The following is an 18,413-nucleotide window of genomic DNA, read 5'->3' as shown; positions in this document are numbered from 1 at the left end:
AATCATATTTCAATTTGATACGTAAATTTTACTTCCAAAAACGTCCGTCAATTTTCAAGTAATTTAATTAACTCGTAACATTATACGATTAATTAAATAATCAATTAAGAGTGTTGCCCTATAGGTATGACCTAGGGGGTCAACTGATCACCACCATCGCACGACAGTAATGTCAAACTCTAGTCAGCCAATCATTACCAATATATGTTGATCAATTGACAGTAACAATATTACTTCCCAATTGTATTCTTTATAATGAGATTTAAACATGTGATCATCATGATCAACAGTCGTGATCGCATTATTGTCGGAGGACACATATTCCAACAATTGGTACCATAAAAACAATTGCAACAAAGATATAACCTTAAACTTACAGCAAAACATTGGTGAGACAATTGTGAGGCTTTCTTTTGGGTTGCAATTTCCGTGAAAGTCTTCTTTGATCTCGTAAGTATCACCATTTGACATGGTTGATTCCGCCAAAAGCTATAGTTAATAAATAGGACTATTAGTAAGAATATAAATATACAACTAGATAAATAAACCATACCAAGAACAAAAATAAGAAACACCTTCTCTAAAAACAGCTACAATCAACATGCCAAACCTCAGCAATGGTCTGAAGTGTGTATAATATAACAATACCAGCCGGGTCAATTACCTAGCACCATTTATAAGGTCACCTATGCATAATCAGCCGGGTCAGTTATCTAGCAACATGTGGTAATGCCAAAACCAAAGCTATCTACAACATAGAATATATGAGTTCTTTCAATTAACGGCAGCCCATAACAGAAATACTAAATAGACTCCTAGAAACAAATATTATTTATGTAGCCTATTTTATCATGTTGATCTCTTTTCTGTTTAGTTTCTCTCTTTTGTTTGTTATTTTAATTAAAAGCAATTATCACTTTTCGAAATAAGCACTCTACTTGCTTTGATTTCGACACTAGTCAAACGTAATATGATTTAAGAGAAGAAAGTCAGAGCAGCGCGCAACAAACACAAATTCTTATCAAATTCCTTGGTATTTGTGTGTTCTTACCTCCTTTTCTATTTGTAATGCAATCAACATCACATTTGACAAACACCAGCTAGTTTCTATTTGTTGTAAATCCTGCAAGCTTTGACAATTTCACAATAATTTAAAGAATCAAGCAAGCTAGATCGTAAGTATATTAGAGTTACAGATCATTATATATACTCACCTTTTAACAACTTTGGGAGATATGTGTTAGTTTTACGAAATAAGTGCATTACATGGGTTAGATACTGTTGCATTCCTGCAATAGACAATAAAGTGACACATCCTTAAGAAATACTCGTCATTTTGAGACTTCAACAATTTTACAAACAACTACGGAGTATTTGATACACCTTAAAAAAACGCATAATGGGGCAGCGAGTTACGTATGTAGTACCTGAAGAGGATAAGTTTGCAGAATAAGTTAAGCCGCAACATGTCTTTTATGAACTTGCTTAACAAGTTTTCCTCGATTGTGGCTCAATTCTATAAGGGTAGCGGGAATGGGTTTCTAACTTCTATGCAATGTTCAATGAAAACTGATAATCAAATCATAGTGGATACATATATTTGAGATTTCTATAAGCTAAACTTCAAACCAAGAGAGTCTTAACCTGATCTCAAACTCTGATAGTTCCGAGAGAAAGCTTGTGGAATCAACACTCTCAATTTCGATGCTTCTCAGGGGATGCTTATAGCAGTGCACTTTGCGCTTCAGGATATTCAAGATCGACTGTAGAAAACAGAGACAACAAAGAAAATACTTCTAGGGAGATATGTGTCAAAAAATCTCCTAGACATATTTGTTCTTGGGAGATGTATGGGGAAATAATGGAAACATAAGAGCCATCAGTTCCGTAAAATGATGCATTCTATGGTGGAATTATTTGTCGGGTACTTGGATTTGGTTAATACTTTCAGGATTAGGGTTTGATGAATGATTCAGAAAATAAAATGCACCAAAGCGATCTCCTGGATTCTATTACTCGAAAGATATGTAAGCAGCAAGTTACACCAGTTCAGTTCGGGTCATATTTTACCTCAAACTATAATCCATATAAACAAGAAAACCAAAATAGCATACATGTTTAGTCAAATTATGTAAATTTTTTGTTATTCACGGCACATCAGAGTATCAATACTGGAACAGTCCATCAAAAAGGCAGGAAGCGAAGATTATATAAATTGAAGTGAAGATTCTGTAGAGTCCGGACTTACTTCACGTAGTTTTAACTCGTTAAGTTTGTATGACGGGCCAATAACTAGATTTTCTACTCTTCCATCTCAAGGCTCAATCTATACATGCCAAAATAATTAAAACGATGCCATTACATTCTGAAAAATCAAACAGAATGATAGATAAATCAACTAATTCATATTGAAGTAAAAACCCCAAATCTTATCAACTCTAATCATCAAATGTAATCATTGTAAGCCTAGAACTTATAATGCAACAGAAAGTATGCTATATTTAAGTTCATAAAACAGTAGAAAATCACACAACAATCTAATTTATATATTTCGAATCAAAAAATTAATTACCCAGAAACCCTAATTAGTTAAATTGAAATGATTCAAGTTGGAAATTATACCATGTAAAAGGAAAAGAAGAATGGCAGATGACAGGATGATGTTGGTTGTGAAAGGATGTTCTTTATCAATTAAAATCACAACATCAGTTGTTCTCTATCAATTAAAATACACAATCAGTCAAATTCAAACAACGGATCTTGTAAGCAGCTAATTGCACCGAAAGAGTATATTGTTAGACAGTCCTTATTGGCAGCGAAAATAGTTGATATGAAAATGGTAATTGTTTAACGTAAGCAAATGTATGCAAGGAAAGACATGAAATTAGCTGTTTAACTTACGCACCCAAACCAATAGCTAGAAGGAATCCTGTAGGGTTAACCATCATAAGCAATGACCTTGATTTGGTAACTTGTATCCATGGGACCTATGCGCATTTACGAAAAATGATCACATATACAAACACACAGCAATGTCAAAATCGAACGCAGTTCTAGTATTTACTTGAATAAACTGAGAACTGTGAGAAGCCATGAAAGTGGTACAAGCTTACAATCCAGAGTCTTAATCCAAACTTAAAAGTCGGAAGAATTTTATGCCAGTCTTAATAATACAGCACGAGATATTCTCGTCAATTGACCTTTTTAATTCATCGAAGTTTAAAATTTTCGGAGATCAATAGTATCTATAAGAAATTTTGCATGAGAAAATATCAGGTTCCACACTTACAAGGCTGAGAAATACAACACTTATGATTGACAGAAGCTTGCGGTTGTTGTCAGCAAATTTCCCCACGCCTGCAAATGACACAAACACAACGAGTTTAGAAGCCAATATTCATGTTGGGAAATGTGTCCTCAACAATAGTGCGATCACGTGATTTAAATATCGTTATTAAATCTCATTTTAAAGAATACAATTGGGAAGTAATATTGTTACTGTCAACTGGTCAACATATATCGGTAATGATTGGTCGACTAGAGTTTGACATTACTTGTCGTGTGACGGTGGTGATCGATTGACCCCCTAGGTCATACCTATAGGCGATACTCTTAATTGATCATTTAATTAATCGTATAATGTTACGAGTTAATTAAATTACTTGAAAATTGACGGACGATTTTGGAAGTAAAATTTACGTATCAAATTGAAATGTGATTAAATGAGATACGGTCTGAGTAATTAAATTGTATAATTACTCGGATGAAATAAATTGTTTAATGTAACAATTAAAATGAATGAATTATTATAAATTCAATCAGTTGAAATTTATAAATGGTAAAATATTTTGGCACAAGTAATTATGAAATTACTAAGTCGATTTTTGTATGTGACGTATTTTTATTAATACGTTGATTTTTAATATGTTAAAAATACATAACATATTTATGTCACATATGACATGTGACATATTGACAATTGACAAAAATAATATGGGAACCATATTATGTTAAGTGCCGAAAAATTGGGGAGATTAAGCTAGTTAATTGTTTTATTTAGTTGATAAAACATAATGATGAAAAAGCAAGTCTAGGCATGCAAGCCTATTGTTCCTTGTGAAGAACAAATTTTTCATGCATTGGCTCCCCAATAGCCCTCCTCTTACACGGTTTTGGGGAAGAAAAACTATCATTGTTTTTCTTTAATTTTGCCTAATAATATACTAAAGGTAGTGTATTATTTCCATTATTTTTCACTCATCCAAAAATACAAGTTCTAGTGAGAAGAAAATCCTCTCTTCTTCTCTCTTAAAAACCGAAAACACAGAAGAGTTTTATAAAGTTTTTGGTTCAATTTTCTCCCATATTAATATTATACTAGATCAAATAATATTAATTAGATTAAGTGTTAAGCCTTGGGTATAAAGCTTGGGGAGAGATCTTATTCTTAGATCTTGTTCATCCATTGGAATAGCTCAAGAACAAGAAGAGAAAGGTGATCTCTCTTGTGCCCAATATAGCCGAAACATTGAATGTAAGGACATTATTTCTCTTCTTTTATATTATTGTTTGCATGCATAAAATCCGTTTTAATTTTATGACAAATTATTTAGACATATAAGAGTATGTTAATATGTATATGAATCTACATTTCCTTCAATCGGTATCATGAGCCACGGTTGTTTGCATGCAAATTGGTTAAAAGTTTTTCCGAGTTATATGAATAACAAAATAAAACTTGTAAAATTTGTGTTATTATGATATATCACGAAATAAATACATGCATGTTAATATTTCTGGTACTAAAGTGTTTTAGGATATTTTGGTTAATTTTTCGGATTTTTATTGTTCATAATTTACAATAATGGCATTTAAATGTGATTTTATGAGTAAAAATGTCATTTTTGGTCTAAAAATAGCTATACTTCGAATTTTCACTTGGTTTTTGGATATGTTGTTACATATATTATTTTGAGATAACCTGTAAAGTTTCATAATTTTTGCACTTGTTATGCTCGAAAAATGAATTTTTCATCATTAAATTCGGATTTAAGAGAAAAATAGGTTAATATGAGTTAAATTTCGAATTTGGTCATAGAAAATTAATATGTTGTCACATGCAATTTTACAAGATGTGTGTAAAATAATTGGCTATAAAGAAGTCTTTTAGCATGATTTATGAATTTTTTGAAGAAAAATAGCATAAATAGTGACATTATTAGTGAAAAATTAATAAAACATAATCTATGACTTAGGAAAAACGCCTAATGTTGCATTTTATTATATTTTTCAGATCTAAAATTGAAAGGTTAATGAAAATAATTTTTCCATGTTTTTATGATTTTTATTAAATATCGATAAACCGCAACATTGTTTTTCCGGAAAATTTTCGAAATTTTTAACCTAAGATTTTGAACATTATGAGTGTCATGGATTTTTCCAGAATGTTCATGAATTTAAATTTCAAATTTTGAATTTATTTGAAATTTTTGGATTTATTTGAAGTTTAATAGCTAATTTTTGTAATTTTTGGTCCATTTATGAACAATTTTGTAAATAAAAGTTAATTATGGTCAAATTATTAGTGAAGACTATATTTTGAGTCCTAAGAGGTTAGGGTAATTAACTTATGCATAAATATGAGTTTATGTATTTTTGTGATTATAAAATGTTGAAATCACGCAAATCCGTAAAGACCGAGTAATATACGATATTGGCATATTAAAAAGGCGATTTAGCATATAAATTGAGCATGTTCATACATATTATAATGCTGCATTTTCTTTATGATTATCATAATTTCAATTTATGTAATTTTGAATTATGTAATTTTACTTAGTATGGCCTTAGTTTTTAATTGGTATTTCCCGAAATGTATGGGAATATCGATTCGGTTGTAATTTTATTGTGATCTCGTATCACCGTTTTGTAATATTTAATAGATTTATTTTATTTTAGTTACAAATGTATAATAGGAAATTATGTAATTTATTATGTAATTTTATTCATTCCGGAGTTCCAAAAGGCGGATTTCTTCAAGAATGGCGATACATAAAGACGGTGTTACCTCGAGATGCGTACCACAACCGAAGTTCAAGGGACCAATGGAGTTGGTTTCCGAATATGTAATAGATTAATAGTTTTTCTATTTTAGGAAAGGCCATACTAGGATTTATTTATTTTATGCTTGCATTTTATTTTATGTCACATGCATCGCTAAATCGCCATAACTAAACATGCATTGTTATTTTATCGAGTTTATCGACCGTGTCAATTCGAATTATCGTAGTTCACCGCTTTAGTTCACTTAAAACGTGATAGATAATAAATTGACATGACCTCTCGCTAAAACAATTAATTGAGACATAGCCTTACCAAAGAGTAGAAACCATGAAAACCTATTTCGTGAGGGAGTGCACTCGGCCACACCGGGGTACAAACCTTGTTACGTAGGGGAAGTGGGTGATAAATGTCTATCCACCGAATTCATGTTGATAAGGGTTTCATCGGCCACACCGTGCCCAAGTTAATGTGGGTTTGGATCATGGACACATTTATTCGAAATTTGGATTGAACTCAACAAAAGTTTTTCGATAAGGGTTTCATCGGCCACACCGTCCCCTTATTGAATGTGTTTTGGGCTATAGATAAATGTTAATGTAATATTATCGACCAAGAGTTCTAGAAGTAGAATCGATTAAAGCGTTAATCCACCGAGTTATATTGATAAGGGTTTCATCGGCCACACCGTGCCCAAGTTAATATGAATTTGGGTCTTGGAATCATTTATTATAGTTGGGTAGAGGTCACTATATAAATGTTCATATCTTGTTATATTTGCAAGTATGATTTTAAAGACAAATGTTAATATTTCCTTTCCTCCATATTTGTAGTGCATTACAATGAATCCATCAAATACTACCGCACCGATAACCATTGAATCATATCACCATGTTCTTGACAACGTATGCTCCACCAATAATTTTGATACAACTAGAGAACTTCATTTCGGGATAGGTTCGGATGGAAACCTTAATTTCATCACCACTTCTAAACCACCCACTACTACTAGACCTCGTGTGAATCCGTCTCAGGAAGACTACCTCATACGATCTATAGGGTCTTTATCTCTGGAAGATAACGATGCCAAAGCTAGTGGGAGCTCTAGCAATCAAGTTCTTGCTTCAAAGAGCAAGAGGTTCAAGAAGAAAGGAAAGAAAATCAAGAACTTCAAGCAAGTTAATGATGAGTGCCATTATTGCTATGGCATGGGACATTGGCTAAGGAATTGCCCTATGTATTTGCGAAATATAAGGGAGGGACTCATTACTCCAAAAGGTACAATTCCTAAAGAAATTTATGTTATTGATATAAATTATACTTCCACTACGACATGGGTACTTGATACCGGTTGTGGTTCTCACCTTTGTAATCATTTACAGGGTTTAAGAGATGTGGAGAAGCTTAGCAAGGGAGATGTGGATCTTCGACTTGGAAATGGAGCTCGGGTAGCGACCGAATCCAAAGGAACTTATGTTCTAGCTTTGCCAAATGGTTTTGAGTTGAATTTGCATAATTGTTTTTATGTTCCTACGCTCTCTAAAAACATTATTTCAATCGCCATGCTAGACATGGACGGTTTTTGTTTTGTCATTAAGAACAATCGTTGCTCTATTTCTAGGAATGATTTGGTTATTGGCCAAGCTTCTTCCATTAATGGCATTTACATTTTAGAGACCTCAAATCCAACAAATGATATTTATAACATACAATCAAAGAAACTCAAAACAAGTGATCCAAGTGAAGCGTTCATTTGGCATTGTCGATTAGGTCACATAAACGAGAATCGCATCAAAAGATTAATTTCTACTAATGTGATTACACCATTTGATTATCAATCATTTGGTACATGCGAATATTGCCTACTTGGCAAAATGACTCGTAATCCTTTTAGCGGTAAAGGGATACGAGCTAGTGAGATATTGGGACTCATACACACCGATGTATGTGGACCAATGACTATCACCGCTCGTGGTAATTATGACTACTTCATAACCTTCACCGATGATTTAAGTAGATATGGGTATATCTATTTGATGAAACATAAGAGTGAAGCATTTGAGAAATTTAAGGAGTTTCAAAACGAAGTAGAGAACCAATTGAACAAAAGGATTAAGGCACTACGATCCGATCGTGGTGGAGAATACCTTAGCCATGAATTTGATTCGCACTTGAAAGGTCGTGGTATTATATCACAACTTACTCCACCTGGAACACTACAACTCAATGGTGTTGCCGAAAGGAGGAATCGAACCCTACTAGATATGGTTCGATCCATGATGAGTCAAACCGAGTTACCGAACTCGTTTTGGGGATTTGCGATACAAACCGCAATTCGATCTTTGAACAATAGTCCCACAAAGTCCACTGAAAAGACTCCATGTGAGATGTGGACGGGTAAGATCCCAAATATATCCTATATGAAGATTTGGGGATGTGATGCTTACGTCAAGACTAAACCCGACAATAAGCTTGCCCCAAGATCCGAAAAATGCATCTTTGTAGGCTATCCTTTGACCTCTCGAGGTTATTACTTCTACAAACCTCAAGATAACAAAGTGTTTGTGTCTTGCGAGGCTGTCTTCTTAGAAAGACAATTTATTTCTAACAGACAGAGTGGGAGAAATTTTGAACTTGACGAAGTTCAAGAGCCACAAACCGAGGTAGAGACGCAAGAAGATGTTCCTTCGTCGTCTAACGCGGTTGTACCTCCTCCACTAAGAAGGACGGGCCGAGTTATTCGCCATCCCGATCGATATGTGGGACTTATCGAAGAAGATGGAACGCTTGATGTGTTGCTTATGGAAAGTGACGAGCCCGCCACCTACAAGGACGCAATCTCTAGTCCTAATTCCACCTTATGGCTTGAAGCCATGAAGTCCGAAATGGATTCTATGCTTGAAAACCAAGTTTGGGACTTGGTAGATTTGCCTAAAGGGGCAAGACCCCTCCAATGCAAATGGATATTCAAGGTCAAAAATGGCATAGAAGGACATGACGATGTCTACAAAGCTAGGCTAGTGGCAAAAGGATTTACCCAAGTCCAAGGTCTCCATTATGATGAGACCTTCGCCCCGTAGCCATGCTAAGATCCATACGGATTTTGTTAGCGATCGCCGCATTTCATGATTATGAAATTTGGCAAATGGATGTCAAAACCGCTTTTCTAAATGGGCATTTAGAAGAGGAGGTGTACATGATACAACCCGAAGGTTTTGTTGATTCTAAAAATCCTAACAAAGTGTGCAGGCTTAAGAGATCCATTTATGGTCTTAAGCAAGCATCTAGAAGTTGGAATCATCGATTCAATCATGTTATAAAAGAAAATGGGTTCACTCGAAATGTTGAGGAACCATGTTTATACATGAAATTGAGTGGGAGCAATGTTGTGTTCCTAATCTTGTATGTCGATGACATACTACTCATTGGAAATGATATTCCAATGTTGTCTTTGTTAAGAAGTGGTTAGGTAACCACTTCCAAATGAAGGATTTAGGAGAGGCACAACGCATATTAGGTATCCGGATCTATAGAGATAGACCCAAGAGGATATTGGCACTAAGTCAAGAGTCTTATGTTGATAAGATTCTTTGACGATTCAGCATGGACAAATCCAAAAGGGGTTTGGTACCAATGGTAACCGGAACGATATTGAGCGGACTCAATGTCCCTCCGAACCCCATGATGTTGAACGCATGAAGTTGATCCCTTACGCTTCGCTTTGTTGGATCAATCATGTATGCCATGATATGCACACGTCTCGATGTCTCGTATGCCTTGAGCATGACGAGTAGATATCAAGGAAATCCAGTGAGAGTCACTGGATTTGTCAAGAACATCCTTAAGTACTTGAGAAGAACTAAGGACTCTATCCTTGTGTTTGGAGGAGACACCGAGTTGCGTGTTACAGGATACACGGACTCAAGTTTTCAAACAGATAGAGATGACATGAAATCACAAGTTGGTTTTGTTTTCATGCTCAATGGTGGTGCCGTAAGCTGGAGAAGCTTCAAGGAAGTCAGAATCGCGGATTCAACAACGGAGGTGAGTACATAGCAAAGCATCGAGGAGGCCGCCAAGGAAGCTATGTGGATCAAGCAATTCACGGAAGGTCTAAAAGTAGTACCTACCGCCGATGATCCTATCACTCTCTATTGTGATAATAGTGGGACGATCTTCCAAGCTAAGGAGCCGAAGTCTAGTAATAGATCTAGACATGTACTTAGAAAATATCATGTAATAAGAGATTTCATTGAAAGAAAGGAAATTGCGATTTGTAAGGGTGGGACGGATGACAACATAGCCGATCCGCTCACCAAGCCTTTATCGCAGGCTAAGCATGATGGGCATGTTACGTCCATGGGACTTAAACGTGTACCAAATTTCTGTTAGATTTTGAAATGAAATAAAAGTGTTGTTTTTGTTCATGTTCATAATCACATTTGTCTTTTATCTTTAATTTATACTTTGTTACATCCATACGGGTTGTAGAGACAATTGAACCCCGTTAAAGTGAACACGGATTAACATAGTATTTGCCCATAGTCACTTGTATGAGGTGACGTCTCGAAGTGACTAGAGTGTGAGGCGATTGATGGCAAGTTCAAGTGCCATAGAGTCATGTGAGATGACTAGTCGATCACATAGGCGCATCGTTAAGAACATTTTGTCGGGCCTAATGACCGCTTATAGAGTTCTGGCAAATTTATATAGCCTGGTCGTGGCGAGAGCTACTATAGTATTCAAATGAGTCGATTCTTTTGACTAAAGACTATTCGCCTAAGATAGCACAGTTTCAGATTAACTTTGATTTGTGTTACTACGACCTTCGTAAATGGGGTCAAATGGGCATATTTTGGGTTATGATGGCTGTGGCTAGTCGAAGGGAATAAGTGCGATAGGAATTGTCCACCCCCTTGTCAGGGCTAAAACAATATCTCAGGGCCACTCGAGGAGTAATGAACTAGAAATGCGTGGCCACGCTCGGATGGTATCTATGTTAGATAACTCCGGTCAATCAGTTATTCTCCAGATCGAGGAAACCACTCTCGATATGATCACTTGCAAGTACGACCCGAAAGACACCTTGCATTGAGTGGGAGATAGTAATAGGATAAGAGAATTGGTGACGCACACTTGTCGAGGACAAGTGGGAGATTGTTGGGAAATGTGTCCTCAACAATAGTGCGATCACATGATTTAAATATCGTTATTAAATCTCATTTTAAAGAATATAATTGGGAAGTAATATTGTTACTGTCAACCTGGTCAATATATATCGGTAATGATTGGTCGACTAGAGTTTGACATTCTTGTCGTGTGACGGTGGTGATCAGTTGACCCCCTAGGTCATACCTATAGGGCGATACTCTTAATTGATCATTTAATTAATCGTATAATGTTACGAGTTAATTAAATTACTTGAAAATTGACGGACGATTTTGGAAGTAAAATTTACGTATCAAATTGAAATGTGATTAAATGAGATACGGTCTGAGTAATTAAATTGTATAATTACTCGGATGAAATAAATTGTTTAATGTAACAATTTAAATGAATGAATTATTATAAATTCAATCAGTTGAAATTTATAAATGGTAAAATATTTTGGCACAAGTAATTATGAAATTACTAAGTCGATTTTTGTATGTGACGTATTTTTATTAATACGTTGATTTTTAATATGTTAAAAATACATAACATATTTATGTCACATATGACATGTGACATATTGACAATTGACAAAAATAATATGGGAACCATATTATGTTAAGTGCCGAAAAATTGGGGAGATTAAGCTAGTTAATTGTTTTATTTAGTTGATAAAACATAATAATGAAAAAGCAAGTCTAGGCATGCAAGCCTATTGTTCCTTGTGAAGAACAAATTTTTCATGCATTGGCTCCCCAATAGCCCTCCTCTTACACGGTTTTGGGGAAGAAAAACTATCATTGTTTTTCTTTAATTTTGCCTAATAATATACTAAAGGTAGTGTATTATTTCCATTATTTTTCACTCATCCAAAAATACAAGTTCTAGTGAGAAGAAAATCCTCTCTTCTTCTCTCTTAAAAACCGAAAACACATAAGAGTTTTATAAAGTTTTTGGTTCAATTTTCTCCCATATTAATATTATACTAGATCAAATAATATTAATTAGATTAAGTGTTAAGCCTTGGGTATAAAGCTTGGGGAGAGATCTTATTCTTAGATCTTGTTCATCCATTGGAATAGCTCAAGAACAAGAAGAGAAAGGTGATCTCTCTTGTGCCCAATATAGCCGAAATATTGAATGTAAGGACATTATTTCTCTTCTTTTATATTATTGTTTGCATGCATAAAATCCGTTTTAATTTTATGACAAATTATTTAGACATATAAGAGTATGTTAATATGTATATGAATCTACATTTCCTTCAATTCATTCTAGTTAGATAGATAATATTAAATTTAATACTACACTTCTCGTAATTTCAAAGCAGTATTAGAATCAATTTAAGACGGCTTGACACCAAAAAACCAATGAAAGATTTCCAAAGTGAATATCTAATTCAATTTGATCAAAATATATACAAAACTGAAAACCGAATACGCAGATAATGAAATATACCTGATGTCCCAAATGGATTTTGATAACAAATGAAGAGTCGGACTTGAAATTGAGGTGTAGACGGAGTTCAACTTGGCTAGGATAGTGGTTGTCGACGGTGGCGTGAGTAGAGATGATGGTGGCCTGAAACAATCAGTAGTATAGAGAGGGGAGTTAGAAAAATGGGGTTACCTGAGTTAAAATCGGAATTGATGATTGAATTGAGTCGAAAAATGTGCGGTGTGGCCGGAAACAACAAGGAGATAGACGGTTGTCAAGGGCGGCGTGAGACGGAAATGGATGGTTTTTGGGCGGCGTGAGAAAATGGAGTTGGCGGTTGGAGATGATGATTGAATTGAGGGGATTTGGGGTTTAATTTGGGGGTTGGGGAAATGAAGAAGAAGACGAAAGAACTACTGTAAATGGGTTTTGGATGGCTTTTTTTATTTTTTTCTATTAAAGTCGGTTTTAATTAAAAACCGACACAAAAACATATAATGGCGGTTTTTTAGTCTAAAATATTGTAACTTAGTATTAACATTTAGCGTCATTCTTAACGTCGGTTGTTAATATAACCACCACAATAAACTTATAGTGGCGTTTTCTATTTGGAACCGCCATAAAAAGTATCACTTATCACGTCGGTTCTTACATAAACTGCCACAATAGACCTCCTACATACACAAAATTTGGGTTCTCGCCAATTTATTGGGCTTTTCACGTCGTTTCTATTAAAACCGCCACGATAACCGCGTCGTGATAGGGGTTTTTTCTTCTAGTGGCAAGGATTATTTCTGGGGTATTCAACCTGGTAAGCGTAGGATGATTTTTCAAAGCTGGCATTCCATTTATTCCCCTTGGCAGGAGGGTGGTTTCAACATAAAGGAGCTCCTGAGTTGGAACAAATCCCTTATCTCTAAGTGGCTCTAGCTGCTTTCCCAAAATAGAGATGGAATTTGGGATAAGTGGACAAAGGATTATTATATGCTTGGTGCCTCAATTTGGACTGTTCAGTGTAAGCCTCGTCATGCTGAAAGTTGGCGAGCAATCATCAAAGTTAGGGACAACTTTCTGGGTATTGTTGGGGATCAGGATGCTGCCCAGGCTGCTCTTGACTCCTGTGTTTTGAGGGGTCGTTTTGTAATAAAAAAGGTGTATGACATATTTAGGCCAAAACATAGTAAGCTTGGTTGGGCTAGAGTCATGTCCTATCCTGAGATCCTTCTAAAGCACAAGATTTGCCTCACTCAAGCTGCTCAACAGGTTTTATCCAGTGTTGACAAGATTAGTGCCTGTGGTTATCACGTGGTAAACATACGCTGTCTATGTGAGGGTGCCTTAGAATTACATAGACATCTGTTCATTAGATGTACCTTTTCTCAGGCTGTTCGTAGGCTGATGATGCAATGGCTTGGCTTGACTGGATCATGGTCGGCTCTGGCCTTGAAGAACTGGTTATACCGTCTGCTACCTCAACATGGGATGCTTAGCTGGAAGAGTGCTTTGGTCTCTAGCTGTTTAGCTGGTCTGGTTTTCACTCTTTGTGAGGAAAGAAATAATCGCATCTTCCTGGGGCGTGCTAAGAAACCTGAGCTTCTTGCCACAGAGCTGCAGTGGGTCTTAAAAATCCGTCTTTCTGCTAGTAGCAATTCTCATATTAGAAGTTGGCTTGTAAACAAGTAACTTAGTTTGGTTTAGGTTACTTAGTTGGTTCCTTGACAGTGTTTAGCTTTTGTAAAAATTTTCTCATTTATTTTTCCCCTTCATGGATGAATAGATGGGCATAACCTTCTTGAAAAAAAAAAGAAAATAATAATAATAATAATAATAATAATAATAATAATAATAATAATAATGATAATGATAATGATAATGATAATGATAATGATAATGATAATGATAATGATATTGATAATGATAATGATAATGATAATGAAAATAATAATGATGATAATAATAGTAATAATAATAATAATAACAACAACAACAACAACAATAACAACAACAACAACAACAACAACAACAACAACAACAACAACAACAACAACAACAACAACAACAACAACAACAACAACAACAACAACAACAACAACAACAACAACAACAACAACAACAACAACAACAACAACAACAACAACAACAACAACAACAACAACAACAACAACAACAATAATAATTTTCTTTGAGGGAGTTGGGGATAGATGTTGTTGCCTTACTCAAGCGGATTCAGAAATTTTCTGTGTCTTAGGATGCCGGTGCTCGCGTTGCTACTTTTATTTTTACTAGACTTAGCGTTGCTATTTCTAAGGGAGTAGGCGCCCAGATTGTATCTCGGCTGCCCACCAATTTCTTGTAAACTTTTGATTGATTAATAAAAGTATGCGTTTTAATAATAATAATAATAATAATAATAATAAGAATAATAAGAATAAGAATAATAATAATAATAATAATAATAATAATAATAATAATAATAGTAATAGTAATAATAATAGTAATAGTAATAGTAATAGTAATAGTAATGGTAATGGTAATGGTAATGGTAATGGTAATGGTAATGGTAATGGTAATGGTAATGGTAATGGTAATGGTAATGGTAATGGTAATGATAATGATAATGATAATGATAATGATAATAATAATAATAATAATAATAATAATAATAATAATAATAACAATAATAATAATAATAATAATAATAATAATAATAATAATAATAATAATAATTCGAGAGAGAAGGTGAGGTCGTGTGATTGAGAGAAGGTGACTGCCTGGCTTCGTTCACTGCCACCGCCTGTGCTGCTGCTGCCTTCTCAAGGTCGTCAGTCCCCACTTCACGCCAGCCACTAGAGCTCACGTCGTCGGTCATGCGTGGTCGTGGTTTCTGTCCGTTTAGGGCTTCCTGTTTTGATTTTTGAACGTTCTCTGATCTGCTTCGCTTCACACCGTCATCTGACTGTCGTTCTATTCTCGCCGGCATAATCCCTTGTCGGCATCATGATTATAGGGCGGTTGTTTCTGGGCGTTATAGTTTGCATCTCTGTCGTTATTTTTGCGATATTTATCGTGCGTCGGCTTCGGGTTCCTTTTCGCTGTGCTACCCTTCACGTCAGTGTCAACGTTTGATCGGTCGTTTTGCTGTAGGTGGGGTCGCCGTCAGTGTGGTGGTTGTTTAAGGTTGTTGTTTTTGAGGTGTGCTTTTTTTAGGGCTTTTTCTTATTTTTCCGGTTTTGTTTTCTTATTCTGACATTGATGGCTTGATGTCGCCTTGCTTTTGTTGTTGGCCGCCACTTCTGCCATCGTAGTTGTGGGTGTTGCCATCGTGGTTGTGGGTGTTGTTGGGAGTTCACGTGGGTTTCGGTTTTCTGCGTGATGGTTTGTTAGTTTCCCTGATCAGATTTCTTTTCTTTTTCGCATTCGGTTCGTGCTTGGCTGTGATTTTTTCACGTTGGTTGCTACTCTTTCACTGCCTGTTCTTCCCGTGGGTCTACTGGTCCTAGGTTGCTGGGTCATGGGAATGGGTGATGCACTCACGTGATCGCATCCATGCACATTGACTTTTTTTTTGTTTTGATTGCTTTGCTACCTTGGTGTCATGCCCGACTTGGTAAGGTACCATTGTCCTTTTATTGGTCTTCATGGGTGTCTGGATAATGGGGGTAGGGATCTTGTTAAAACCTCCATGTTACGGCACTTTTAAGATCGGCATTGTCGTGGTGAAGCTATGATACTTACACGCCAAACTTTTTCTAATAGTTTGACTGTTTTTTCTAATGCTGAGATTACTTTAAAGAGGATGGAGGTTTGGATATGTGGGGTGTGCCTTAAAACTCATACATTTCCTATTAGATGTCGGCATAGTCGGGACGATGTTGTGGCGCCTCCGGATTGTGGTGATAGTCTTGTTCGCTTTATTATTTATGGTATTCCCAGACCTTCTGCTCCGTCTCCGTCAGTTCTCTCGTTTGATGTGGGGGTTGAACCTGTTGGTTGGTCTATCTCATTGCTTGATCGTTTTTTATCCTTTGTAATACCCAGGATATTCAAGGACTCTGTTGACCGACCCTGTTGACCAAGACAGACAGTAGGGATGAATGGGTGAGGGATCAGGCTTATAACATGAGCTTTATAGGATTGCTTACTCGACCTAGCAGAGGCTACTCGGCCGAGTATCACCTATACTCGACCGAGTAGAGCCTACTCGGCCGAGTACTCCAGTACTCGACCGAGTATGGCTGCTGTCGACGCATTAATATAAAACGCAAGTTCGCGAGATTCATTTCATTTCCCATTTCCTCCACAGTTTCTCTTTCTCTAACCCTAGCCTACCTCCCTCTCCTATCACCCCATTTCTACACACTCCCATGCATATAGCCTAAACCTCCAACATGGGAAGGATAGGATTCGCTTAGGAAGGGTGGCATGCGTGGTTATCGTCTATGTCGCCGTCGATGGGCGTTGTTAGGTAAGTATCTGCCTTGTGTCTCTTTTGGGTAGTTTATTGAGGATAGTTGTGTAATAGGAAGTGGTTATCATTGTAGGATGCATATTGGAGTCCTGCTTGGCTGTATTTGGATGTCTTTCATGGTTCGTGACGAGGTAGGGTTTCCCTACTCAGTACTGTTAATTGATTGAGTTTGTTATTGTTTCTTAATTATTGTTATCTGCTGATCATCGGTGCCCGGGTGTTGTTGTGACGGTATTGGTGTGGAAATGTTGTGACAGCTGTGATGTTGTGTGTGTTGTGTTGTGGTGGAGTCACTTGCGAGAGTGGCTTCACACCCTAGTTCGCCCTCCGTGGAACCCGCCACGGGAGGGGATGTGCACATTAAGGGACATGGATTGTTAGTCGCTCGTTGATTAGATAGACTAGGTGGGACGGGCTGCGGTCACCCACTGACGGCGAGGATTACCTGTTGTGATGGGTAATCTGGCAGGGCTACATACGTCAGTGTGTAGTCGGTTACTGTGCGAGATCGGGAGACTGGGTTAAAGGAGGATCAGCTGGATACATTGTTTATTTGTTGTACTTTTGATTAGTCAGTACTGACCCCGTGTTGTTTTGTGGTATCTGCGGTGATCCATTCGGGGATGGTGAGCAGTTGGCTTAGCAGGTACTGTTGCTTGTGGCTACTAGGATTGGAGGGATCGAGTCATCACGCTACCGGTCTAGAAGTGTTGTAACACGAGTGTAGTAGTTCTTATCTTTATAGAGGAATGTATACAGAGTTATGTTGTATAAGATACATTAATGCGTTATAAATGTTCTTTTATTGTCCTATTTGATCTACTTCCTCAGGAAACCGAGATGGTGACACCCTCAGACACTTGGATGGTCCTTGGAAAAGGCATTCTGGTGTACGGGGGTCTTACATCCTTGGGGTTACGCACCATGAAATCTATCCCTCCTAAATGTCGCCTTGGGTTTGCTCAGGTTTTAAAAGGAGCTTTAGATGATGGGGCTGACTCTCCTAGTGACCTCTCATGCTGGATTCGTTTGCTTGTGTTTCCTCTTTGTATACTTAAGACCTTCTCCCCTAGGAGTAATCTTGAGTGTAGGACTGTTGTTAGGCGTCAGCGTCAGGAGGCGAGTATTGTCAGTGCTATTCTTGCTTGGGGGGTGCCTGGGGGTAGTCTGTAGCTTTTGAGGGAGACTTTGGATGATGAGGTTCCTCCTTCGTTTCATGTGGAGGAGGACCTTGATTTGAGCGAGCTTAACCTCCGGCAATGTCGGAGGAAGATTTGTGATGGCCACTATACTGCCG

General features: G+C 36.6%; 1 long non-coding RNA gene across 3 annotated transcripts; it reads right to left on the bottom strand.

The window, feature by feature from the left end:
- Positions 1 to 383: 383 nt before the first annotated feature.
- Positions 384 to 13,061, bottom strand: LOC141609855 (uncharacterized). 3 transcript variants are annotated; one of them, XR_012527766.1, is made up of 8 exons: positions 12,670 to 13,061; positions 3,290 to 3,357; positions 2,906 to 2,987; positions 1,645 to 2,716; positions 1,428 to 1,548; positions 1,215 to 1,289; positions 1,052 to 1,130; positions 384 to 686 (listed from the first exon to the last, which is right to left on the bottom strand). It is a non-coding gene; the product is annotated as an uncharacterized LOC141609855 (long non-coding RNA). The 3 variants fall into 3 exon arrangements; XR_012527778.1 differs by having other exon boundaries at positions 1,052 to 1,123; XR_012527772.1 differs by having other exon boundaries at positions 1,052 to 1,123; positions 1,215 to 1,548.
- Positions 13,062 to 18,413: the final 5,352 nt, after the last annotated feature.

The sequence above is a fragment of the Silene latifolia genome, chromosome 1, assembly GCF_048544455.1.
Source record: "Silene latifolia isolate original U9 population chromosome 1, ASM4854445v1, whole genome shotgun sequence".
Classification (NCBI taxonomy): Eukaryota; Viridiplantae; Streptophyta; class Magnoliopsida; order Caryophyllales; family Caryophyllaceae; genus Silene; species Silene latifolia.
The sequence above is the reverse complement of the archived record's forward strand: the minus strand, read 5'-3'. Positions and strand labels throughout refer to the sequence as shown.